This window comes from Ahaetulla prasina, chromosome 13 (genome assembly GCF_028640845.1).
Source record: "Ahaetulla prasina isolate Xishuangbanna chromosome 13, ASM2864084v1, whole genome shotgun sequence".
NCBI lineage: Eukaryota > Metazoa > Chordata > Lepidosauria > Squamata > Colubridae > Ahaetulla > Ahaetulla prasina.
The window spans coordinates 6,600,086-6,626,138 of NC_080551.1; the positions used below are offsets into that span (position 1 = coordinate 6,600,086).

Consider the following 26,053-nt stretch of genomic DNA (forward strand, 5'->3'; position numbering starts at 1 on the left):
AAATTCCCCTGACATACCAAGCCGAACAAAGGGTGGGTCGGATTTGGACGCCCCCCCCCTCTCCAAACGGACCCTTTGAACTCAAGGAATTTGGGAGGAATATGAAGGGGGACCTCCCCCCTCTCTCTCCGTCCCCCCCTCCTTTCCTTAGTTGGTGTCTCCCTTCGCATTTTTCCAAGGAGCGGGTTTTGTCTGGAAGAAAGTGTGTGTGAATGAGGGTGAATAGCGTGAAAGGGTCGGAGGAGAAGGTCCCCAGCAAATCGCTTTTTCTGTCCCCCCACCTCCCTCGCTCTTCTGTCTTTTCGGATCAGCGCCTTTCAATGGGCGGAGAGGTGCTCGCTCTGCCCCGACACCAAGGCTTCCCCACCCTGCTTTCTTCTTCGGCCACGAGAGAGAGAGAAAGAAAGGCCTCTAATTAAATTGTTCGCTACGGTCCGAGCTGGACGATTCGGGAGAGCCGGCTTTAAAAAGAGAATGTTGCTTGGGCCAAGGGATGAAGATGGGAGGGAGACGGAAAAAGCCTCCCCCCCCCCCGAACAGCGTGGGGAGGGGGTGGTGGTGGAAGAGAGGAAAACTCTCGGGTTGTCTCTTCCTCCCTTCCCGACAGCCCCAGGCCGATTTCACCTGGACCAAGCCGAGGCAAAGTTTGCCTTTTCTTTCAAGAAAGATGTCTTAATATAAACGGTCCTTATCGTTAAATAGCACTCGAGGGCCGCAGGCTCGCGAGGCCGGGCGCTGTCTGCCGGAAAACGCTGGGTTTCCCCCCCCTGTGCAGTCCGGAGAAATCCGGAGCGCTTGTGTCGCAGCGGAAGGGGCCTCCCCGAGTTGCAAATTTGGGGTAGGGCTGCTGCGGTTTGTCCACCCACCCTCCCCTTCTGGGCGATTCATTTGTGAAGGTCTTTCTCCGTCTCCTTCCTCCTCGGTGGTACTACGCCTCGAAACGACCTAGTTCTGAGAAGGGGAAGGGGGGGGGGAGAAATGCCTGTAATTGCACCCGGGAGTTATTCCTCCGTGTGAATGATGGGACGGATCCAGAAATCGTAGCCACCGCGAGGGTTTATTTATGTTTGTTTTAGAGACGCTCGCGTCCTTCTGTTATTCCAGACGCACATCTGTCAGCTGGCAGAACGCGCGTTCGTCCCTACACCGGAGGGAGAGGGGGGGAGGGAGGGAGAGAGAGAGGGAGAAGGAGAGGGGGAGAGAGAGGGAGGGAGGGAGAGAGATGGAGAGAACTGCGCCCGGCAACGTTCCCCATCCGGGCGCCCTTCAAATGTCTCCCCTTTTCCAACTTTTCCTCGCCGTGGAACCCCGGTCTCCGAATTGGGTGGGGCTGGTAGGAATCGCGGTGCAACACAGCTGCAGGGCAGATTAGACACTTGCTGTCTGCCAGTCTGGGCGGGGGGAGGGGAAGGAAGAAACACACGGTGGGGAGGGGGAGAAATATTAGGATGCTGCGGGGGGGGGCAGAAGAAATACCAGGGTGTGGAAACATCTGCTGTGTGGGCAAGATCCAGGTGCTTTCAGAGAGTAAGCCTTCCTGAGTTCCGACGGATCTGCTGGCAGGAAATTTTCTGCCAGCGAATCTTCAACGCTCTTAAAACTTTTTTTCTTTTTCTTTTTTTAAATAATCCCTCCATCCAGAATTCTAGCAGACCGGAAAATTGGCTGCTCTTTGCCTGGATCCCCTCGCTCCGTGGCTAGGGGGACTGATGACACGCAAATGTTCGAATCTGACTCCATTCACACGACCTGTTTGATCTCCAGAGCCCCCAAAAGAGGAAGGGCGGGGGAGAAAAACCCTTTATTTTCGGACACAGGAAGCGAAGCTGGCCAATACCGGCCATGGGTTCGGCTCCCCCTGTGCCTTCGAACACTTTTCTAACCCAACAGGCGTCCGGCTGTCCAGTTGGGTGCATGAAATGGCCTTATCCATCCCATCAACTTTGGTCCAGGCTTTTCTGTCTGCCCGACTATTTACGCCTCCAGCTAATTGGAAGCGTGGGAATGGGTGATGGACGGAGGACCAGGTATCAAGATGGATGAGGCGAGAGGAATCCTAAGCCGACGGGGAAACCTGCGCTTCTCTGGAGCTGATCTTGCTGCGGTCCCACAACAGAAGGCCCGTATCAAAGCCTTCACTTGCATATCTTTCCTAACGTGTGTATTGTATGTGTTTGCTGCAGGCTTTTAACTCGGTGGGACAGATGTAGCAGGAAACCAACAGCAACTGGAAGAGCAGAGTCTTCCTCCACGCTGATCCCCCGCTCTCTCTTTCTTCCCTTCTTCTTCTAGAGAACCATCCTCCGATCCAACCAACGCCGTGGGGTGTGTGTCATTTTGGCACCTCCACTTCTCCCATCTAAGTTGAGGTGCCCTTTTGATTTCTCGGGAAGCTCCTCCTTTCTCCCCCCCCCCTTTCTTCCCCTCTTCTAGAGAACCATCCTACGTCCAAGAGGGTGTGTGTGTGTGATTTTGGCACCCCCCCCACGCCCCTTCAATCTGAAGTTTAAAAGCTCTTTTGATTTCTCAGGAAGTGTTCTGTAGCTTTTAACCGCCTGGGCGAAACGCTCTCCTTAAAACGCGCGGGTGCTTAAAACTGGTCGCTGCACGCAGAATCCCCACCTGGGCGCCGAAATTTCGGAAACGCCTGATTAATGAGGAATGGACAGCGGTGTTTGACTGGGGGACGCGGGGGGGGGGAGGGAGGGAGGGAGGGAGAGAGGAGAGAGAGAAGAGTGGGAGAGAATTATTCGAGCAAATTAATCCATCTTCAGCCGGCTGCCTATGGGTCGCTTGAAAGGCGTCGGAGAGGTTTCCTGCGGCGGGAAAACAAACTTGCAAATTTAGGTCGGAAGTTAAAGCGGAGGGGAGAGGGTGGTATGGGGAGGATGTGGGGGGTGGGTGGGCAAGGGATGAGGTGTGTGTGGTGGGGAGGAGATACAAATGAGAAGGTTAAAAATAGGGGAGGGGGATGAGTAGGAGGAGGAAGAAAGCGATTAGTAAGTAACCTTCCAGCCCCAGGGAGCGCTTTTTTTTCTTTCCACGCGCGTGCATTTCTCGCGCCGCGCATTTTCCGCGCGCCGAGTTCCTGAGAGAGACTAAATTGATGGAGAAGTTTGACTCCTATGCTATAAGCTACTCCCTTCCTCTCTTTCCCTCCCACCCCCCGGTGGGTTCTTTCTCTCGGCCACTTCTGGATAACAATATAATCTCGCCCCCCCCCCCATCTTTCCTCCGCTTGGGCAGAGATCTATCGATTCCAGAGGAGGCGCTTGAAGATATCCAGAAGGCTTAAATATTTACCTATCGCCCCGCTCATTGGCAGGTTATTCCTAAAGATCCTTCCCTTTCTTCCGACAGAAGGAAGGGGGAACCCGTTTTTATTTGTGCCTTTAAACAAACAAACAAACAAACAAACAAATGAAACCGATCCCAAGGACAAATGTTTTTCAGCTGCGTCTTTTGTGGGATGAAAAAGAGTTCGCGAAATCGACGCGGAGAGATTATTAGCAGCTCCTGGGGTGAAAAGCGAGAGGAAAGGTGGTGGTGGCCGGCGGCCAGGCAGACGGGAAAGTTCGGGATTTTCTTGCGTTTGGTTATTGTACCAGGTTAAAGGGACTCGCGTCCTCTTATGCCTGGAACTATCGGGCCGAAATTTTCTAGGGAAGGTGCCCACTTCTCTCTTCCTTTGGCAGAGAAGAATTAAAAATCCACAGGGGTGAATGGAAGGTTGGGGAAATACTCCCCCCCCACATCCTCTGACATCACCAGCGCCTCTTTTTGTCTTTGGAGGAAGGTGAGAGAACCCAGCAGACTGCGCGGAATCCAAGGTTGGAAACTGCCATAACTAGTTCCAATGTCTCTTTAATTCCTGCTTCCGCCCTTGTAGTTATGAATCATTCTCCTCGCGCTTCACACGGGTCGTGGAAGTGCCTGGGTGGGTGAGAGAGAGAGAGGGAGGGAGGGGGAGAGAGAGAGAGAGAGAAGGAGAGAAACACAGAGAGAAAGAGAGAGGGAGAGAGAACAAGAGACAGACAGAGAGAGAGAGAGAGAGAGAGAAACGCCGAGGTGAGAGATTCCTGCAGCGGATCCTTTGCTCCATTTGCGCGAACTCAGAGGGAGGCCTCTTTTGAGAGACTGTCTCAAGCCGGGTCCATTGATCCGAAGTTATGAAAATCTTTAGGGAAGCATTGGTCGGCCGTCGACCAAGGCCCTCTTCAATTCCCGAAGCTTCTTCAATATAGGGAGCAAAGCAGCCGGACAGGGGAGAGGCAACCTTTGAAAATCTTGCTGGAATGAACTTTTCCGCCCCCCGCTTTCCTTCTGATCACCGATGCAATTCGGGGCGAGTTCTTCTTTTCCCAACACACTGGAACAAGGGTTCCCCCCCCCGCCTTTCCCAAAGGGAAGAGTGAAAGATAAAGCGAAACAAAAGTGACACTGTCCAAAATGTTTTGGGATTTCCCAAGAAACTCCTGGAAAAAAGAAAGAAAGAGACAAAGAAAGAAAAAGAAAGAAAGAAAGAAAGAAAGAAAGAAAGAAGATCCAAGAAAAGTAAATGAGAGACTCGTTAAAAAACATACACCCATCCACCTAGTAAACCCCTCAATTATCTAAGAAGTTTCATCCTCACTTGTGTGTTCATTTCAGGAAGTGGGAGGTGGGGGAAAAGAAGGCTCTTCTCCCTGCAGTTTGAAATGCACAAAATGGGATTCCCCCCACCAGCTTAAAGAAAAAACAACGGGTGCCCTGACCATACAGGTTTGTCCTCTCCATTATTCACCCATTGTAGAAGGTACAACAATCGCCACTGATTAGAGGCAAAACTTCTCCCCAAGAGTGGCCAGGTTAGCTGAGAGGTTTTTAAGAGCCAGATCTCTCTATTTCTCCCTTTCTTTGGAAGAACAAACAAACAAAGTTTTGGAGTTTGGAACCAGAAGGATACTAGATACCAGATTCTTTAAAAAAAAAATAACAACCTTCCCATCAGCCTTTTGTTTCTCCTTGCAACTCAGTTTTGCACTGGGTGGAAGATGCGTTTGTTAGGCTAAAATAAACCAAGGGTTCCCCAGTTCATCTAAGCTACCCGATACTTCCTGGTAACTCTAATTCAAGCAACTTAATGAAGCCGGCAACTTTCTTCCTAGGAATAGTACAATGTGATCAGATCAATTTTTTAAAATCAGACCAGTTTTTTAAAAAAGGGTGGTGGTGGTTAAGAAGAGGAGGCTGTTGTTAATTTCTCCTGTAGTCTAATAACCTTTCTGCTTCATTTTTTTGGGGAATCGTGGATAAAATAATTCTTTGGACTGTGCAAAAGGACAGAAGCAACGAATTTATTAACTCTTGCAGTCCCTGAGCAGAAGTACATTGAGCAGATAGCTGAAGGATGAAGGTGTGAATGCAAGAAGAGGACAGGACAGGACTCTGTGTGTGTGTGTGTTTTAAATAAAAGCTGGATAGGGATTATTATTCTGTGTGGTTGCAGTTTCCCCATTTTTTAACGGTGTGCATGAACGTGCAGATATTCCCACCCCCATTGTAAGAGTATGTAAACATTTACCTGCTTTGAATAATATTTGTAGAGTAGTTTAACTATTCTAATTCCAGAATTAATTGCAGGATTGCCATTTCATTAAACGAGCAGAAGACATATTTTAATCCAGCGGCAGTTCTATGCTACCAAAAAATCAATTTAAAAACATGGCCCCTAAAAAAAAACACTCCAGAGGAAAAAACCTCTCATTTGCATATTTTAATAGGTTTGTTTCCCAACTGAGAAGACAGACAGAGATCAACATAGAACTGCATGCCATTGTGTGTATAAATAAAATGTGTGTGCATGTATTTGTGTGCATATAACCTACACGCATCCCAATAGATATATTCAGGTTTCCTATTTTGGACAAAACATGTCCAGAAAACATGACTTGGAAAAAAAAAAAGCAGTTTGGAAAACAAAACCCCAAATAATTACAATGACTGTTTTTTTTTAAAAAAACACATATTTTCCCCAGTAATCTGATAATAATTAAGGAGCACAATTACAGTCTCTTTTAGTGATGGCATTTTCTCTTTCTTCTCATTTTCCCCGTTCCCTTCTTTTTGTCAGATCCCAAATGAAAAATAAAAAAGCATTAAAACAAATACGAGGTCCATGCTTCTTTTAGAAAATTATTTTGGAACTCCAAATTGCCTTTAGCTCTTCTGCACATATTATCTATCATTCCTAGCTAATATTAAACAAATAGGAGCCCACATTAATTAAACAGGCCGCTTCCATTGTTTCCGATGACTTCTGTTAAGTATTATCTACTTAAGAGAGAGAGAGAGAATTCAAAAGAGGACCTTAAAAAAAAAAGGTCTAAAAAAAACCCACTTTGAGTTTGCAGGAGTGCAGAGGATGGTTAAAAAAAGAAAAGAAAAACAACCAACATTAACCCATACTACATTATGTACTCCTGTAATGATTACTACATCCTCATTTCTTTTTTCCTGAAAGCATTTGGCACATCCTTACAAACATTTTAAGTGGCTCTTTTGAGACTGGGACTCCTTCAAATGAATGAAGATCAGCTAGCCATAAACACTGTTAAAGACCTGACTGGAAGAGGAAGTTAAGAATTCACTTATCTCTAATTCCTTCCCTCTCTCCTTATTTGTCTTCTTGCTTACTTGTCTTCTGCTAAAGCTCACTTTCATGTCATTTTCTTATTGATACGTATTTTCTTTCTCGCCCTCTTGCTTTCAAAGCTTAACTTGGAACAGTATTTGCCTGTTGGTATCCAGTAAAGAGAAATATATTTAAGAATGTCAACCACAAGTAACAAAGAGGGAAAATGCATAGAAAAGTTTATATTTTGAGAGGGGAAAATTAAAACAAAAACATTTCTGATATTCCTTTCGCTCATAATTTGAGGATTTTGTTTCACAGGCATTCTGCCAGTCTCTTTCTTGTATATTCAACAGTTTAGACCAACTAGATAAACTTCATGCATGCTATCAAGCAGTTGCAGAATCCAGAATCCACTAATCAGCTGTCTTTCCATCCAGCATAACTCTCCAAAATTCCAAAAGGGGAAAAAAAAAACCCTTCATTTTTTGAGAAGTGGAAGAGAATGGAACAGCCTCCACCACACTGCCTTCAAAACATGGGTGTCCTGAGCTTCCAGTCCTGTTGATTAAAAGTGATCCTTCCTTTAGTTAATTAATTAAGCAATTAAACCAATATTCCAATTAAAGCATGCACACGGTCTGGTAAAATAATCCAGGGCAAAACCTTACTGACGTAACCCGAGCCACTTTGTTATAGCATCCTTCATTATTTTGTGTCCATTTTTCCCCCCACTGATATGATCTTCCCAAGGAATTTTTTTTTTTTATTGTTGGTCATTCAAATGCGATTCGTGAGAAAGTTCTTTTTGGAGGAAGGGGCAAGGGTTGCCAACTGCTCAGTTTGGAAAGAGAGCTATTTGGGTGCGGGGGTGGGTGGGTGGGTGAGTGTGTGTGTGTGGGGTGGGACTCTAGGAATTGGACATTTTACTCACATGGACTTGAAATAACTTTTGAGTTCGATTAGGTTTAGTCCTGAGTGAACAGACATATGATTATAAACTTCACAATTAAAGACTAGCATTTTACCTTTCATTAACTCAAGGGTGGATTTGCTCTCCCCTCAAATATTTTTCTTCTTTCATCAGTAACTTCTTATTTTCAAATCTTGATTTGCTTTAAGCCTGTGAGAATAATTTGTATGATTCTATTATTTAATTCTTCTTCCTCTTCTTGTTTCTCTCCCTCCTTTTCCTCCTCCTCCTCCTCCTCCTCCTCCTCCTCCTCCTCCTCCTCCTCCTCCTCCTCCTCCTCCTCCTCCTCCTCCTCCTCCTCCTCCTCTTCTTCTTCTTCTTCTTCTTCTTCTTCTTCTTCTTCTTCTTCTTCTTCCTCCTCCTCCTCCTCCTCCTTTTCTTCTTCTTCTTCTTCTTCTTCTTCTTCTTCTTCTTCTTCTTCTTCTTCTTCCTCCTCCTCCTCCTCCTCCTCCTCCTCCTCCTCCTCCTCCTCCTCCTCCTCCTCCTCCTCCTCCTCCTCTCCTTCCTCCTCCTCCTCTCCTTCCACTATAGCATACTGTGGGGTTTTGGGGCTATAATTTGCACTTTGGAGAATCTACAGTTTTGCCTTGTGCTGCAAAAAAACTCTGAGGTTGATGTCATTTATTTTTTTAAAAAAATGTTACAATTTTTTTTTACAGATTTTTGCACTGTTTCTCATGCTTATTAGCCAATTTCTAGTTCATAATTATTGAAGGGGACTGAAAGGCATATTCATCCTGGACATTATTTTTCCAAATAAAATTATATGTTATTCATAACACACCCAGTAGCAACTGTAATAATGTTAGGAGAGGAGGGATTTATGTTTTTGTTTCATGTTTCTGAATTTTAAAAAATACCTTCTTATTTTAAATATGATTTGAATTATGGATTTATAATTCCGTTGCCATTGATGGTATGGTATGAATTATTTCCTGAATACATAACATCAAAAGCAAGATTTGTATTTTTAGGCAGTTGTATGGTCTCTTATTATACTAAAAAAACTTGATATTGATAAGGTTACTAAGAGGCTAACACTAGCTCTGCAAAATAATCAAAAACGTTTGTCACAATTTTTTGTTTCAAATTTGGGAGGGAGAGGGAGAGGAAGGGAGGAAAAAACTGATTGTGCAAAGCCAGAACATGGATTTAAACCATGGTTCAGTTGACTATTAATTGTGCAAATCCAGCTAATGCTTGAACGTGCCTAGAACAAGGATTTTATCTTTTAACTTTCTGTTCACTTCCAGGCTGCATATAATCTCCCTTCCTCCTGAAAGTTCCCCATTATGAATCATAGAAAATAAGGTGCATTAATGTTTCAATATCTCAGCAACCCAGCAGCAACAACAAACGACAAAAACTAGCAACAAAACATGGAACAAAAACAAACAAACAAACACAGGAGTAGCACCCAATCACAGGAGAAGAGAAGAAAAGAAAGAAAGCAACATGATTTCTTTTCTTCTTTGAGATTTTGAAAGTGCATCCAAAATAACGTTTCTCCTTTTGGGTCATCAACTATAGGTCCATCGGAAAGAGTATCAAGTTAAACCATTGTGAACATCACTGCAACAGATTCAAATCTTCTGAAAAGCCTATAACAACATGGATTAGAGGCTTCAGAACAGAGGTGGGTTTCAGCAGGTTCTGACCAGTTCTGGAGAACCGGTAGCAAAAATTTTGAGTACTTGGGAGAACCGGTAGTAAAAATTCTGACTGGCCCCACCCCCATCTAGGTTCCGCCACTCAGCTGATCGGGAGGAAATGGGGATTTTTGCAGTAACCTTCCCCTGGAGGGGGGTGGGAATGGAGATTTTATACTATCCTTTCCCTGCCACGCCCACCAAGCCATGCCACACCCACATAGCCACACCCACAGAACCGGTAGTAAAAATTTTTGAAACCCACCGCTAGCTTCAGAAGCAAAATAATGAAGTCATAATTATGGTTCATATCTACACGTGATGCTGAGACTTCGTAACTAAAGATAAAATGTTAGGTTCAAACGGATGGCAAATGTAAAACACGACATTCCTGTATATGTTGGGGCCACTTCTGTACTGAAAGAAACTAATCCAGGAGAGAACGAAAGCGGCATTTCTTGATAGTGAGAAAAAATGAACCAGTGGAACGACTTGCCTCCAGAATGTGCGGGTGCTCCATCACTGGAGGATTTTAAGAAGAGACTGGACAGCCATTTATCCAGAATGGTATAGGGCAGGGGTGCCAAACACAAGACCTGTGGGCCAGATGCGGCTGATGGGGCCATTCTGGAAAATATAAGGGGACGGCCCCGTTGGCTTCCTCCCAGTCCACCCAATGCGAAAAGGAAACATTGTGCCAGTGTGGCTTCAGCCCGGTTTACCCAATGCGAAGAGGAAACATGCCAGTGGTTTGGGGAATGGTGTCAAGCTGGCCATGCCCACCCAGTCGGCCACACCCAGCCAGTAGGCCCAACCCCACCACCCATGCTGAACCCAACCACAGTGTTGTGTCTGCGCCCCCCGGGCCGGGCCTCCTGCCAGAAAATGACTTGGAGCTGGGCCTGCTGCCAGAAAGTGACTTGGAAAGTGAGGGGGAAGGGCCATCAGGACGTACCTCAGGAGCACCGGCTCCCCTGGCTCAGCTCCAGGGGCCAGAAGCAGGCCAAGTGAAAGAGATAACGAGGCCTCCTTCCCCTGACTCTTCCCCCTCCCAGGCCACGCCTTCAGACCCAGCTGATAGCAATCAGGCTTGGTTGGACCCTAGGTTTTGTAGGCAGGAAAGGAGGGAACAACAGAAGCAGGGGTGGGGCAGGCCTAGGAAGTGCTGAGTCATGGAGCCACACCCCACAGGATATAAAGGCAGTGAGCACTGCTGTGTCTCTTCGTAGCTAGCAAATCAACTGATTAACAGAGAGCTGAAGTGACTCACCAGCGTCGAGGGAGATATCAGAGAACTTGGCAGACGTTCGCTATTCTGCTGCCAGAGCTGATAGTGCCGGCTAATTAAGCCATCACTCGGACAGAGGCGAAGGAGGACAGAACACACAGTCCTAATGCGGCCTGAGTTTGACACCCCTGGTATAGGGTCTCCTGCTCATATAGGAGGTTGGACTAGAACAGGAGTCAACAACCTTTTGGACCTCAGGGACCACTACATTCATAATTTTAAATCCCACAGACCACTAATGTGAATTAAACATAAATAAATATATAGTATTTTGTGCAATATAAAAAATGCAAATATTTTTTCTATGGACCACCACAATTTTCTCATGGACCATTGGTTGGTGACTATTGGACTAAAAGACTTCCGAGCTCCCTTCCAGCTGTTCTTCTGTTACATCTCAAAACCCTGGACTCCAACACGAAAACAGCTCAGATTTTTTTTAAAAAAAGAAAACAACAACAACATTTCTTTGGAAGACATTCCAGGCACAAGTTTTTTATCTCTCCTAATGGAATGAGAACTGGGATTTAAACATCGAAGATATTTAATTTGCCAGGCTGTAATTGAATGGCCCTTGCTGCTGGCACTGAGTGGAGTCTGCCTTTTTTTTTTTTTTTAATGTGATCGCTCTTTGTTTTCAGCAAAAGGATTCATACCATTTCCCCCCCCCCCCCCCATGCACAGGATAGAGAAGACACAGAACAGGAAGGACATTCTGTCATCTGTTTACTGTATCAGGGATCTGACATTTGAACATCATCCTGAATGACCAAATTCCTGTACAGCTTCGTGATGGTCCATTTCCCCCCCCCCGCCAACCGCACTCGTAGAGAAAGAGAAGAAGTCATGTAACTGCTCTCCAATGATATTATTGCTACAGTTTTCAGCGATAAAAAGCCTGAATGGGATTCGGAACAATGATTTGATCTTCCATGCTGATTTTCCCCAGAATTTCTGAGAGCTGAAGTCCACACTCCCAGATATTGTCAGCACTGGGAAACCTACATTGGCCCCGATGGAGAGGGTGCGCAACTTGGGCATTCTCCTGGATGAACGGCTGTCTTTTGAAGACCACCTGATGGCCGTCTCCAGGAGAGCTTTCCACCAGGTTCGCCTGGTGCGCCAGTTGCGCCCCTTTCTAGACCGGGATGCCTTGTGCACAGTCACTCACGCCCTCGTGACGTCTCGTCTGGATTACTGCAATGCTCTCTACATGGGGCTCCCCTTGAGGGGCATCCGGAGGCTTCAGTTAGTCAGAATGCGGCTGCGGGTGATAGAAGGAGCCCCTCGTGGCTCCCGTGTGACACCTATCCTGCGCAGACTGCACTGGCTACCTGTGGCCTTCCGGGTGCGCTTCAAGGTTTTGGTGACCATCTTCAAAGCGCTCCATGGCATAGGGCCGGGCTACTTACGGGACCGCCTACTGCTACCGAATACCTCTCACCGACCCGTGCGCTCTCACAGAGAGGGACTCCTCAGGGTGCCGTCAGCGAGACAGTGTCGTCTGGCGACACCCAGGGGAAGGGCCTTCTCTGTGGGGGCTCCCGCCCTCTGGAACGAACTCCCCCCAGGACTTCGTCAACTTCCGGACCTCCGAACCTTCCGTCGCGAGCTTAAAACACATTTATTCATCTGCGCAGGACTGGATTAGTTTTTAAATTTGTTGGTTTTAATGGGTTTTTATCATTTATTCTAAATTTTTAATCTAGGCCAATTGAATAAGTCTTTTAATTGTATTTTAATAGTATTTATATTGTAATATTATTGTTTATTTTATCTGGCTGTGAACCGCCCTGAGTCCTTCGGGAGAAGGGCGGTATAAAAATTTAAATAATAAATAAATAAATAAATAAATATTTCAGACTACTCTTTCAAAACTCTCATAGTTTAGAGTTTATTTTATTGTCATTGCGCTTGGCGCAGCGAAATCGAATGTCGTCTTTTACAGTGTAGATTGTAACTGTAAAAATAAAAACACAAACATACATCCTTTACCTTCTATATAATTGAAATTGAAAACCCGATATTGCACTATACTGTAGAATTCAATATGGTTATTGCCCTGGGACAGAAGCTGTTTTTCAGCCTATTTGTCCTTGTTTTTAAATTGACCTGTACCGTTTGCCAGATGGTAATAGTTCAAAAAAAAAAAAAGATCCCAGGATGAGATGGATCTTTAAGAATGTTTTGAACTTTCTTAAGGCAGCGGGAGCGATAAAGCTCTTCCAAGGAGAGGGAGGGGCAACCAATGATTCTCTGGGCAATGACCCAAGAAGCACCTTTAGTTGACCCAAAGGTGCTTTTTCGAGTGGCAACTGGACTTCAGCTTTTTCTTTGAAGTGGAAGAAGCTTCTTGGATGAGAAGCGAAATGTCTTCAAAGGAAAAACCCACTTGGCCTCTTGAGAAAAAGCACCTTTGGGACAATCATGATGACCGGATGACTGAGAATCTCCATAAACAATTCTTAGTTGAGCCTCTGAAAAATCAGTACCAGTGTCTAGCATTAGGGCTTCTGTTCTTCTCTCTGATAAATGGATCAAGTGATCAGGTCTGTGGGCCACCGGCTTCCCTACGACTTCTGAAGGTATGACCTTCTGAAGGTATGCCATTAAGCAGCAGTCACCAATTGGTGGTCCATGGAATACTGGTAGTCTGTGAGAAAATTTTGGTGGTCTGCAGAAAAATTATTTGCCTTTTTTTATATTGCACTAAATCAGGGGTCCTCAAACTACGGATCCTGGCCTGGATATGTGCAATGAACGTTTGTGTTGCTGTGGAGGGTCTTCCCTTTTGGGGTCTTTTTGTGTGGGTCGGAGGGGGGCAGAAATTCCAACTTGGGATCTGCTTCAGCCTCCTGGTGTGGGGCTTTGGGTGAATGCTGGAGGGAAGTGCTGCTGGTGGCAAAGAGCCGGAGGGTCTTGTTCCAGTGGGACTGCATCATGGCCTGGAACTGGCTGACCATCTCAGCCCGCTGAGCCTCAAGGCGCCAGTACCTGTCCTTGCACTCCCGCAGGTCTTCCCTCTGCTTGGAAAGCCTATGCTCATAGTCCTCAGTGAGGTGCTTCTGCTAGAAGGTCAGATCCAATTTGAACTGAGCTGTTTTGCCAATTCTTTCTCGTGGTGGCTGCTTAGCTCCAACAATTGCTTCCTGTTGGGGCCCTAAAGAGCCTGGGCAGGCAGGCGAGGAGTGGCTGGGAGGGGAGGAGTGAGTAGAGGCTGGTGAGGTGCCCCTCAACGTGAGTGACATTGAGTTGGTCACACACCCCTCAGTCACATGACCACCTAGCCACCCCCCCCAGCTGGACATTAGTCTAGATCATATTAATGGTCCATGGAATTTCAAATTATGAATTTAGTGGTCCCTGAGGTCCGAAAGGTTGGTGACCCCTGCCCTTAAGGATACAGCATTCGAATGCAAGGGGGTACCTGCAGGAAAAATCCAATATTTAAACTGGCAGGAACAACTATGCAATAAGTCCTGATCCTTTAAATATGCATTGTGTGTGTGTGGGTATATACAGGTAGTCATAGACATAGACATTGAATGATAGAGTTGGAAGGGACCTTGGAAGGTCTTCTAGTCCAACCCCCTGCTTCGAGCAGGAGACCCTATACCATTCAAGATAAATGGTTATCCAGTCTCTTTTTGAAAGCTTCCAGTGATGGAGCACCCACAACTTCTGAGGACAAGCTATTCCATTGATTGATTGCTCTCGCCATTGACGTATGGCCACAGTGGAGCCCCAACTTCCTGGAGCTAAGCAAGATGGTTGATAAATGAGTTTTGCCCCCTTTTATGTCTTTCTTGCCACTGTCGTTAAGTGAATCACTGCGGTTCTTAAGTTAATAGCAGTTGTAAAGTGAATCTGGCGTTCTCATGGGCTTTGCTTATCAGAAAGTCACAAATGGTGATCATAGGATCCCCGGGATAAATGCATACCATTTACGAGCCTTGGTGGCACAGTGGTTAGAGTATTGTAGTATTGCAGGCTACTTCTGTGCCTGCCGGCTGCCTGCAATTTGCGGCTGCCTGCAATTTGGCAGTTCAAATCTCACCAGGCTTAAGGTTGACTCGGCCTCCCCATCTTTCTGAGGTGAGTAAAATGAGGATCCAGATTGTTGGGGGCAATAGGCTGACTCTGTAAAACCGCTTAGAGAGGGCTGTCAACCGCTGTAAAGCGGTATATAAATCTAAGTGCTACTGCTATTTCTCAGGAGGTAGATCCTGGTTGAGTTGTAGGAATGACAACTAAGCAATAAAAACAGGTTCATGAACTATGGTGGCGCAGTGGTGAGAGTGCAGTACTGCAGGCTATTTCTGCTGACTGCCGGCTGCCTGCAATTTGGCAGATCGAATCTCACCAGGCTCAAGGTTGACTCAGCCTTCCATCCTTCCGAGGTGGGTAAAATGAGGACCCAAAATTGTTGGGGGCAAGAGGCCGGCTCTGTAAACCACTTAGAGAGGGCTGTCAAGCACTGTCAAGCGGTATATAAGTCTGAGTACTATTGCTATCCCAGTTGCCAGGTGTCCAAAATTTTGATCATGTGACCATGGGGGATGCTGCAATGGTCATAGGTGTAACAAATTGTCATAAATCACTCTTCAGTGTTACTTGGAATGTGTCGTGTCCCACTCCTCCGCTGACGGCCGGGTCAGGGAAATCCGAATCAGGCGTGCCTCTGCAGCTCTGCCAAAGTCCTAGCAAAGTCCTCAGGGCAGGCAGGAGACCAGAAAGTGACTTCAGCAAGATATGTTTAGACTTTGCCTGACTCAGAGAATGCCAGAAAGCAGGTCCTTTATATAGGCCATGGGGTGTGGCTCCATGACTCAGCACTTATCCAGGCCTGCCCCTCCCTTCCTTCTGACGCCGCCGCCTATCAATTCTTCTGAAGCGAGGGTCACTCCAATCGGCAGCTGTTGGTAATAGACCTTCCTCAGGCTCACATGCTGTGGAGGAGGGGGAGGGGTCTAGTTGCTCTGTTTGCTTGGGCATGGAGCCAGAGCTGGGGGCTGGAGATACTTGCTCTTCTTCAGCCTGTCTGGGCATGGAGCCAGGACTGGGGCCAGGAGATGCCCCCTCCTCAGCCTGTCTGGGCATGGAGCCAGGGCTGGGGCCTGGAGGCATGCTAGGACATTCTTCAGCGTTCGGAAGCAGATAAGCAGACCCCAGCTGTGGTGGTGAGATCGGACGAGACACAATAGAATGCCCACTAAACCAACGTTTGTAAATCAAGGGCTACCCGTATGCCTTCAAGTCAGTGTTGACTTCTGGACGAGTCCCTGTAGTTTTCCTAACAAACGTTTTTCAGAAGTGGTTTGCCATTGTCTCCTTCCTTGGGCTGACAGAAAATGACTGGCCCAAGAACACCCGGCTGGCCATTCCTAAAGCAGGACCAGGGCTCACAGCCTCCTATTTTCTAGCCTTGTGTTTTGATCACTAAACTAAACTGGTTTTCTAACATGTGAAAAGGAGGAGGGGTTTTAATCACACACTCATGACCGCCATCCTGACTTTTTTGACCGCCCTCCCTGTGGATGGCCCTGTCTGTATACGGTTGCCTGGGTTTGTACGAAAGAGAGAGACAGATGCTGTAATGAGCCTGGACCATTCAAAGATAAAAACACTGAGATTTCCCTCCCTCCAGAAGAGGTTAAAAAGAAGAAGAGGACTTATGGAAGATGATGGAGCATCACTTGTCTGGTTTATCTCTTTCCTTTCTACTTGGAAAGGTAAACAACCTTAGCTGAGGGCAGAAGACTCTCAAATAGCTGTCTCTTCTCTGTCTCTCTCTTGAATTATGGAGTACTTGGTGCTCTTTGAGCTTGTTGGTTTGAAGACATTTCATTACGGGCAACCAGATAATATCATCAGTGCCCATCAGTTCATCATCAGGGCACTGATCTTACCTAGTTGAGTAATGAAATGTCTGCAAACAACAAGCTCAGAAGCACCAAGGACTCTGTCTGTCTATCTGTCTATTACCTCTCCTGCTCTCTCTCCTCTCTCTCTCTCTCTCTCTCTCCATCTGTCTGTCTGTCTGTCTGTCTGTCTGTCTGTCTGTCTGTCTGTCTGTCTATCTATCTATCTTTATACCTTATATACCTTGATGGAGGTATCTATCTATCTTTATACCTTGATGGAGGTATCTTTTCTTTTATGTACACTGAGAGCATATGCACCAAGACAAATTCCTTGTGTGTCCAATCACACTTGGCCAATAAAATAAAATTCTATTCTATTCTATTCTATTCTATTCTATTCTATTCTATTCTATTCTATTCTCTTCTCTTCTCTTCTCTTCTCCTCTCCTCTCCTCTCCTCTCCTCTCCTCTCCCCTCCCCTCCTCTCCTCTCCTCTCCTCTTCTCTCTCTCTCTCTCTCTCTCCATCTGTCCATCTTCTCTATCTATCTATCTATCTATCTATCTATCTATCTATCTATCTCTATCTATCTATCTATCTATCTATCTATCTATCTATCTATCTATCTATCTATCTTTATACCTTATATACCTTGATGGAGGTATCTTTTCTTTTATGTACACTGAGAGCATATGCACCAAGATAAATTCCTTGTGTGTCCAATCACATTTGGCCAATAAATTCTCTTCTCTTCTCTTCTCTTCTCTTCTCTTCTCTTCTCTTCTCTTCTCTTCTCTTCTCTTCTCTTCTCTTCTCTTCTCTTCTCTCTCTCTCTCTCCATCTGTCCATCTTCTATATCTATCTATCTATCTATCTATCTATCTATCTATCTATCTATCTATCTATCTATCTATCTATCTATCTTCTATTCTACATATCGTCTGTCATCTCTCTCCCTCTCCCCCCTCTTTTCTTTCATCTGTCCATTTATATTTCCCTTCTTTTCAAGGCATTGCTTACTTTTATAATATTTCTTCCCTTTTATTCCTCCTCTTTTTTTTTTTTAAAACTATCTGCCTTTGTGCCTTCAGGGGCAGTGAAAGAAGACTGCCGATTCTAGATTGCTTTCAGAGTTTAGTTTGCTGATGATGGATTACCATGTCAATTTAAACGGCATAGGATTAATTTGTTTCAATGATTTCTCTTTAGGCTGAATGCCAGGTCCTTTCCCCCCCCACCTTCTTCCTTGTGCTTTCTATCTCTTTCCTTGCTCTTCAGAATAAGAATAAGAATGAAAGGGGAAGAACAAGAAAAAATACCCTCTCCTCATCACCAAACTGCTTTTGATATCTCCTTTTTGAAAAGACCATAATAAGAAAAGACAAGTTCGGTGTAAAGTTTCAATGCAGGCTCAAATCTGAGTGTTTTTTTAAATCTCATTTGCAAAGGCCGAAGTCTGCTGTCAGTCACATTAAAATGAAATTGGATCTAACATTTATTCAATAAATACTTCTCTTGTAGGTAATCCAGCACCGAGAGCTTTTGACACATAAGGACTTAATTTGTCTTGGATAAGAAGTTATTAATATGGCACATTTAAACTTGCCACCTACAATAAGGTCATTGAGATCTTTACATGATTTGGAGAATGGATTTGAGGGTGCTTGAAGGAAATATGAAGCAAAGTTTGAGATGGCATTCAAAGGAGAGGAAGCGGGGTGGGAACAGCAATTCATCCGAGGTAGTTTCCCTGGGCTAAAAAACTCCTGGATTTTAAAGCTTTATCTTAGCTGGAATTTTTCTTTTTTCTTTTTCTTTTTTTATAAGTTATTTTTTCTTTTTTTACAAACATATCAAATCAATGAGTGAACAGCGTGCACCTGAGTGTCATATATTCTAATGCAAATAAAACTAGTAAAATTAGTTTTACTACTAATAACTAGTAATCATAGTTATTACATTCAATCAACTTATATATTTCTAATAATGATAAACAATTATAATAAGTTGTAATCTGTTGCTATTCAATTATTCCATATTTTCTTATTGTTACTTTATTTTATTATATAAAAGTGTCTACACTTAACATTCCCCCTTCTCTTATTTTTATCACTTATTCTAACTTTTAATCATGTCACCTTTTACTGAAAAACATTTTCTTTCTACCCTACCTAACTTCTAGTCGTGTCACCTACCTAAAAAGAAAAAGAAAAAAGAAAAGAGAGAAAAGACAAAAGCAAATCAGAACAACAACAAAAAAGAGAGATAATCTATCCATCATCTCTTGCCCGCTTCAATACTTTAGTTGCTATGCTTTTTTAAATTTGCCTCCCACCTTTCTCTCTGGGATCTTTATCTCTATCTGTAAATCTGTAACTTGAATAGTCAAGAAGCTGGAATTCTTTCGACCAACCCTGGCTTGGTACCTCAGTTTTCCAGTGGGAAACTGGCAATGAAGAACAGCAATAATTGGGAAGAATAGCAATGATTTTTGAATTATTATAATGTGGGTTTTAAACACAATGACTATTTAAACATTATATAAAGGCAGTGAGACTTTGGGGAAAAAGTGCAGAGAAGAACAACTAAGATGATTAAGGGCCTGGTGACTACAACATACGAAGAATGGTTGCAGGCATTGAGTTCTGGCTAGTCTAATGAAAAGGAGGACTAGGAGTGACATGACAGTGGTGTCACTAGTTTAACAACTGCAGTGATTTGCTTAACAGCCTTGGCAAGAAAGGTTATAAAATGGGGCAAAACACACTTAACAATTGTCTCACTTAGCCACATAAATTTTTGGGCTCATTTGTGGTTGTACATTGAGGACTACCTGTATAAATGATTGCTGGAACCATTAATATCCATGCTCGGATACTTTGACCATGGTACATTGACAATGGTAAGATTAGCTAGTGTCTCTGGGGCTACGGTATGTTGGGCAGAGGGGTTGAAGAATGGTAGAGCTACTTCAGAGATAAATTCCTGAATTTGTACTAGAGGTCAGGCATGAAAAATACCTTCTTGGTTCACCCTTCTATCTCATGCACAGTGAGAAGGCAATCCTGCTGAGTTCGGTCATGCTGAGTTCTTTGTAACTGCCTTTAACAGCACACTTCACCTGATTACTGAATTAACCTATTTTGGGGTGTGTGTGATACATTGAACCATAAACAAACCCAGAAGGCTGGATTTGATCAATGTCTAGGCTAATAAATCTTGTAGATATATCTGCTAGGGTTTGGCATTGTCCCTTTCAGGGCATTTTGTGAACAGGGCCATTCAAAAATATTGAAAGATTCAACCTTACCATAGGAAAAAAGTAGCCTTGAATTCATTTAAGGAAGGAAGGAGGAAGGAAGAAAAGGAAGGAAGGTAGGAAGGAAGGAAGGAAGGAAGGGAGGAAAATTTCTGATATTCTTGGCGAGCCATTAGGAAATTGGAAGTTGCTGCTTTTTTGTCCACCCATTGACATTCTGATCCTCTATCTAGATAAAGATGTATCTCTGGAATGTTGACTCGATGAGTCATGGGTTGTGTAGTTATTTCTAACTAGTAAAACACATTTTGGAAGAGTCCCCTTTCCAGTTTAGGATATTTTCCCTCATTGCTTCCTCCTTAAAACTTAGATTATATGGTTAGGCATCAATATTTTTCCATTCTGAGCGTATGGCTTCTTACGTCAGCCCTTGCAACATTTTTATTAATGTTGTATCCTGCAATTTTAATACTGTAATTTCTTAGAAACTTTCTTCCCTGCAAAACAAATATCTGGTTTTTTTATTTTATTTTATTATCCGATAGGCAGAGAACTGGTTTTGGATCTATCTTGTTGGTGCCTTGAACTGATATTGTGGATGCAGTGATCAATATGGGATGTATTTCCTGATGCTTCAGCTCTCTTCACCTGAGACACACTTGGAATACTGCATCCAGTTTTGGTCGCCACAATGTAAAAAAGATGTTGGATTCTAGAAAGACTGCAGAGAAGAACAATGAAGATGATTAGGGGATTGGAGGCTAAAACATAATGAATGGCTGCTGGAAATGGGTATGTCTAGTTTGATGAAAAGATGGTATAGGGGGTGACATGATAGCAGTCTTCCAGTATCTCAGGGATTGCCACAAAGAAGAGGGAGTCAAGTTATTCTCCAAAGCACCTAAGAACAGGACAAGAAGCAATGGGTGGAAACTAATGAAGGAGAGAAGCAACCTAGAACTAAGGAGCAATTTCCTGACAGTAAGAACAATTAATCAGTGGAACAACTTGCCTCCAGAAGTTGTAAATGCTCCAACACTGGAAGTTTTTAAGAAGAGATTGGATAGCCATTTGTTTGTCTGAGACCCCTATATAACTATATGCCATTCCAAAATATTCTGTTTCTAGGAAAGATGTTTGGAAAGCCTCACAGTTCCATATCCATCTGACTGATACTTATTTTCTTGATTCACTTCAATGAAGATTTCAGTGGGGTATTGTACAGAAAATGACTTGAACAGTTAGAAATGAAGGGATGGGGAAATATGGTCCTGTTGCTAGTTCCCTCATATCCATGATGGTGAACCTATGGCACGCATGCCACCATATCAGTGGGCACGCGAGCTCAGCTCCGGCGTACACCAGTGTCAGCGTGTGGAAGCCTCCAGCCTAGTATGGCTGACAACCAGCTGATATTTAAGAAATCTATAACGATACAACTCTTTCATTAGCCATTTAAACTTTTTTAGATTTAACATGGATAGGATAGGATAGGATAATGGAATGGACGTGAAGGGAAGGGAAGGGAAGGGAAGGGAAGGGAAGGGAAGGGAACAGAACAGAACAGAACAGAACAGAACAACAAGAGTTGGAAAGGAACTTGGAGGTCTTCTAGTCTCCTGCTCAATCAGGAGAACCTATACTATCTCAGACAAGTGATGATCCAGGCTCTTCTTAAAAACCTCCAGTGATGGAGCACCCACAATTTCTGGAGGCAAGCTGTTCCACTGGTTAATTGTCCTCACTGTTAGGAAGTTTGTTCTTAATTCCAGGTTGCTTCTCTCTTTGATAAGTTTCCAATCATTATTTTTTGTCCTGCCCTCTGGTGCTTTGGAGAATAATCTTTCTTTCTTTCTTTCTTTCTTTCTTTCTTTCTTTCTTTCTTTCTTTCTTTCTTTCTTTCTTTCTTTCTTTCTTTCTTTCTTTCTCTTTTCTTCATTCCTTTGTCCCTTCCTTCGTTCCTTCGTTCCTTTCCTATTTATTTTTAATATGTATTTGGAATATAACTAGATAGATCACATTCCATCTGTAATTTCTGAAACAATTTCCCTTTAATCCAATAAAATGACAAGGGAAAAAATGTGCAGGTGAAATTTTCTGCTCAAAACAAGAAGAAATTACAATAAATCTGAAGTCTGTCCATTCCTTCTCAATTTAATGTGTTGAGACAAGAGGGATGCTACTGAAGCCCCGTCTTTTTATCGTAGGAATCCCTCAAAGTGGTTTTTGATGGAAGTAGTCAGAGATGAACACACCTACATTCTGGAAGCAGGACAAAGAAGAACAGCTGAAAAACTTCTCAAGATGATGGTGGAAGACTGGCCATCTCCATAAATAAATAAATAAAAGGTAAGGCTTGCAATTGTTTCCATGAATCAGGGCTAAATGTCATCTAGGATTAGGCAAGGCACATATGATTTCCACATATTCATTCCACTGACTCACACACAATGAGTTGCCTGCTACTCGTGAGAACCTGGGTGGTCCTGAAAGGACATTGCCATGTGGCCTATAAAATGGACTTTTGAACTCTCCCTTCTCCCTCTTTCTCAGGCACCTGTGAATGTCATTACTAAAGCATGAAATGCCACATGCGTTCCAGTCAGAAAGGCTCAAGAAGGGCAGAAATACAAAAAACCCAACAACTTCATCACTTGTGCAACGAAGACCGGGGCAAACACATTCCTAGATCTGCGATTTATGGAATGCAGATACTGGAAAGGAAAAAAAAAAGAAAAGAAAAAGAGTAATCATGGGGAGAATTAAGATATCTCTGCATCTATTAATAAGAGCCGATTTGCTTAGATGTGAGTTTGACTCACCATAGGGAACTAGGTAAGTGCAGGGGTGGGATTGAAAAATTTCAGCAACTGGTTCGCTGCCCGAACTGGGTGGGCACTCTAGAGGCTTTCCTGGAGCCTCCAGGAAGTCAAAAGCAGCCTCCCCTGGGCTCCGGACTCCCTCCAGAGGCTGGAAATGGGCCCGTTTATGGACTTCCGGTAGGCCCATTTTTCCCCTCCTCAGTCTCCAGAGGCTTTCCTTGAGCCTCCAGGAGGGTGCAAACGGTCTCCCCTGGGGCTCTGGAGGTCCTCCGGAGGCCGTAAATGATTTTTTGCCCTCCCAGAGCAGTGGTGGGTTTCCATTTTTTTTACTACCGGTTCTGTGGGCGTGGCTTGTGGGCGTGGCTTGGTGGGTGTGGCAGGGGAAGATACTGTAAAATCTCCATTCCCACCTCACTCCAGGGGAAGGTTACTGCAAAATCCCCATTTCCTTCTGATCAGCTTGGACTCGGGAGGCAGAGAATAGATGGGGGTGGGGCCAGCCAGAGGCGGTATTTACTGGTTCTCCAAACTACTCAAAATTTCTGCTACCAGTTCTCCAGAACTGCTCAGAACCTGCTGAAACCCACCTCTGACCCAGAGCCTCTGCACGAGCCCTGCACTTATTTGGCATTGAAAACAGGCTGCATGGAGACTCCTGGGAGGGGTGCAGTGGGATGGGCTGGGTCAGCCAATCCTTGGAACAACCGGTTCGGCGAACCAGATTAAAATTAACATCCGGTTTGTCTGAACCGTTCCAAACTGCCTGAATCCCACCCCTGGGTAAGTGGCAATTTATCAGCTGACATTTAGATATTACATGTTTCAATTTCTAGATGGAGGTAAAACCACAAAAAATATGGTGATGCATGCACTGTTATAAGATCAGATGTAAAATTATTACTATATTTATTAAATTTATGTGCTGCCCAACTCACTTCCAAGCAATTCTGGGTGGCTTAAAATGTTTCCACTGCTTCACTTTCTCTCCCTATGTATTTTTCCTGTCTATGTTTGAATGATCATTAGAATAACAGAACATATTAGTTTAATAACAGAGCTGGCAGGGACTTTCGAGGTCTTCTACTCCAACCCCCTGCTCAGTCAGAAAACCCTATCCATTCCAGACAAGTGGCTGTCCAGTCTCTTTAAAAAAATTACGATGATGGAGCCCCCACAACTTCTGGAGGCAAGCTGTTCCACTGATTAATTGTTCTAACATCAGGAAATTTCTCCTTAGTTCTGTAAAATTCTTTAACAAATTGAAACTAACCTGAAACACTAAGAGTCTGTGAATCTCCCCAAAACCACTTTGGATTTACCATATGGTAAGTCTAGTAGATTCAAAGATTTCATGAGTTGCAACAATTCAGGAAAAAAATTATGCTAATAATGCATCGAATCTGTGAATTGACTCAAAGGCGCCAAGTCTGATGCATTAAAACCAATCTGAGGATTTTTATTCAAAAAGCTAATACCATATTTCTGTTCTGCCAGCCAGGTACTTCAGCTACTCACGATCACATTTAAATTCCAAGCAGCCCTTTGGCACAACACACACACACACACACAAACAAACACACACACACACACTGCATCCATCTCCTTTGCCTGCTGCAAGGGATCCCAGAGTTAATCCATCTTTAAATATTACATAGAACTAATTTGACAGAGCAATATTTGTTCACGCTTTGGTAGCTAATGTGTGATAGGGGGACAAAGAGGGTCCCAGGAGGTATATCATGGTCCTGGGGTCTCAAATGCCATTTGACTGATGTGTGTTAAAGATGGATCAAGCTGGAAGAGAAGGTTTTGATTTCTCCACACTGTTGTTGCCATTGCCCAATGACACACAATCATGGCGCGTGCCAGATCTTGTCCAAAGTAATCCCTTACCTCCCCCACCAAAGCTACATCAAGAACGACCTAAGGGAGGGAAATTGGATTTGGGCAGGAGAATTGGGTCAAACCTGGATGAGCGGGTGAGCTCACTTCGCTTGCACAAGCCACCTCCGTAGCACGCGTAGGGCCTTCCGCGCTTGTGCGGAGCATCAATAACATGGATAAATGGGACGTGATGACATCCGGGCGGGTGGGCCGAGCCTCCCACATCCGCTGCTACCGGTTTGTCCTGAACCGGATAGAACTGGCTAAATACCACCACTGGATCAAGTTTATTTTGGGTCATCCTGTTTGCAAACTTTACAAGTAAAAATTTGAAACCTACAGTTTAATTGAGTTGAAGTCCGCCAGGCTTAAAGTTGTCAAGGTTGGAGACCCCTGGTTTAGATTGTCCAACGATCCTGACTGGCTGAATGGAGTTAATTCAACTATTTGCATGACTAGATACACATACGGGGTGTTATGTTTTAACCCTGCAGGATTATTGATTTTGGGGCAATTGATTTCCCTGTGGGCATTCCCACAACTGTCACCCATTTTGACCTGGTTATGTATTGTGTGGCAATTGAGACATGAACTAAATCAATGGTGATTGGAAATAGAAGAACGGGATAGGTCCTCTCCGACTTTTTGCAATAATGCTTCCAATAGGAAGACCTTCCATATTTCTAAGATTCATAATCTTTTGTTGAATGTGAACATCCAGCAATTATCGGGTTACGCTAGAGTTAAGCAATAGGGTGTCCAAGAGACTTGCCAGCCTCTTGAATTAGACAGAGGACAAAAAGTGTTAATTTAAGTAATTAAAAGGCACGTTGCCAGTTACAGTCTCTGGCCTTTCTCTTATTTCCAGGAAAGTTAATGATATTCCCAGAAAATATCGCCCAGATGCCTGCAACTCAGGATTTTCTTTGGAAATGTCTCCATTTGTCCAGAGGGAAAGAAAAGAAAAAGTCAGAAATATTGGAATTTTCAAGTACAGGATATCAGGAGTCCAGGCAATTAAAATGAATACAAGGGTTTATTGAAAGTTTAAGCTCTCTACAAGAATCTGAACTACTAACAGTCCAAGCAAACTGGTGGTAGATAAAAGTCAGTGGAATTCAAGGTGGACTGGACTTAAATTTCTTTTGGGCATGAAGGGATTCATGACTGATGACTTACCTGACTTTTCCCTTAGGCTCAGTCTGGTCATCTGCTGCAGGAATGGTAGAAAATGTCTTCTTGTTGTTAGTCAGGAAGCTGTGTCCAACCCATCAGGACCCCATGGACCACGATTCTCCCAGCCTTCCTGTCCTCTACCATCCCCTGGAGTCAATTTAAGCTCACACCTACTGCTTCAGTGTCTCCATCCAGCCACCTTGTTCTCTGTCGTCCCCTTCTTCTTTTGCCCTCCATCATTCGCAGCATTAGGCTCTTCTTCCTTCTCATTAGGTGGCCAGAGTATTTGAGTTTCACCTTCAGGATCTGGCCTTCTAAAGAGCAGTCAGGGTTGATCTCCTCTAGGACTGACCAGTTTGATCGCATGCACGCGCGATCCCGCTGTGAACCGGTAGTAAAGGTAAGTGGAACCCAGTGGTGGGATTCAGCCAGTTTGCACCACTTCTGGAGAACCGGTTGTTAACTTTCTGAGCAGTTTGGCGAACCGGTTGTTGGACAAAATCATTAGGGCATGACCTAATCATTA

The 26,053-nt window shown here is 44.2% G+C and overlaps 1 long non-coding RNA gene across 4 annotated transcripts in view; it reads left to right on the top strand.

Moving 5' to 3' along the window:
• Positions 1–26,053, top strand: part of LOC131184533 (uncharacterized) — a 40,386-nt gene that overhangs the window by 4,353 nt on the left and 9,980 nt on the right. For all 4 annotated transcript variants that reach the window (XR_009151990.1, XR_009151991.1, XR_009151992.1 and 1 more), the window contains exons 2-4: positions 20,191–20,437; positions 21,853–21,994; positions 22,199–22,480. This is a non-coding gene — a long non-coding RNA (uncharacterized LOC131184533). The remainder of the gene's footprint in view (positions 1–20,190; positions 20,438–21,852; positions 21,995–22,198; positions 22,481–26,053) is intronic.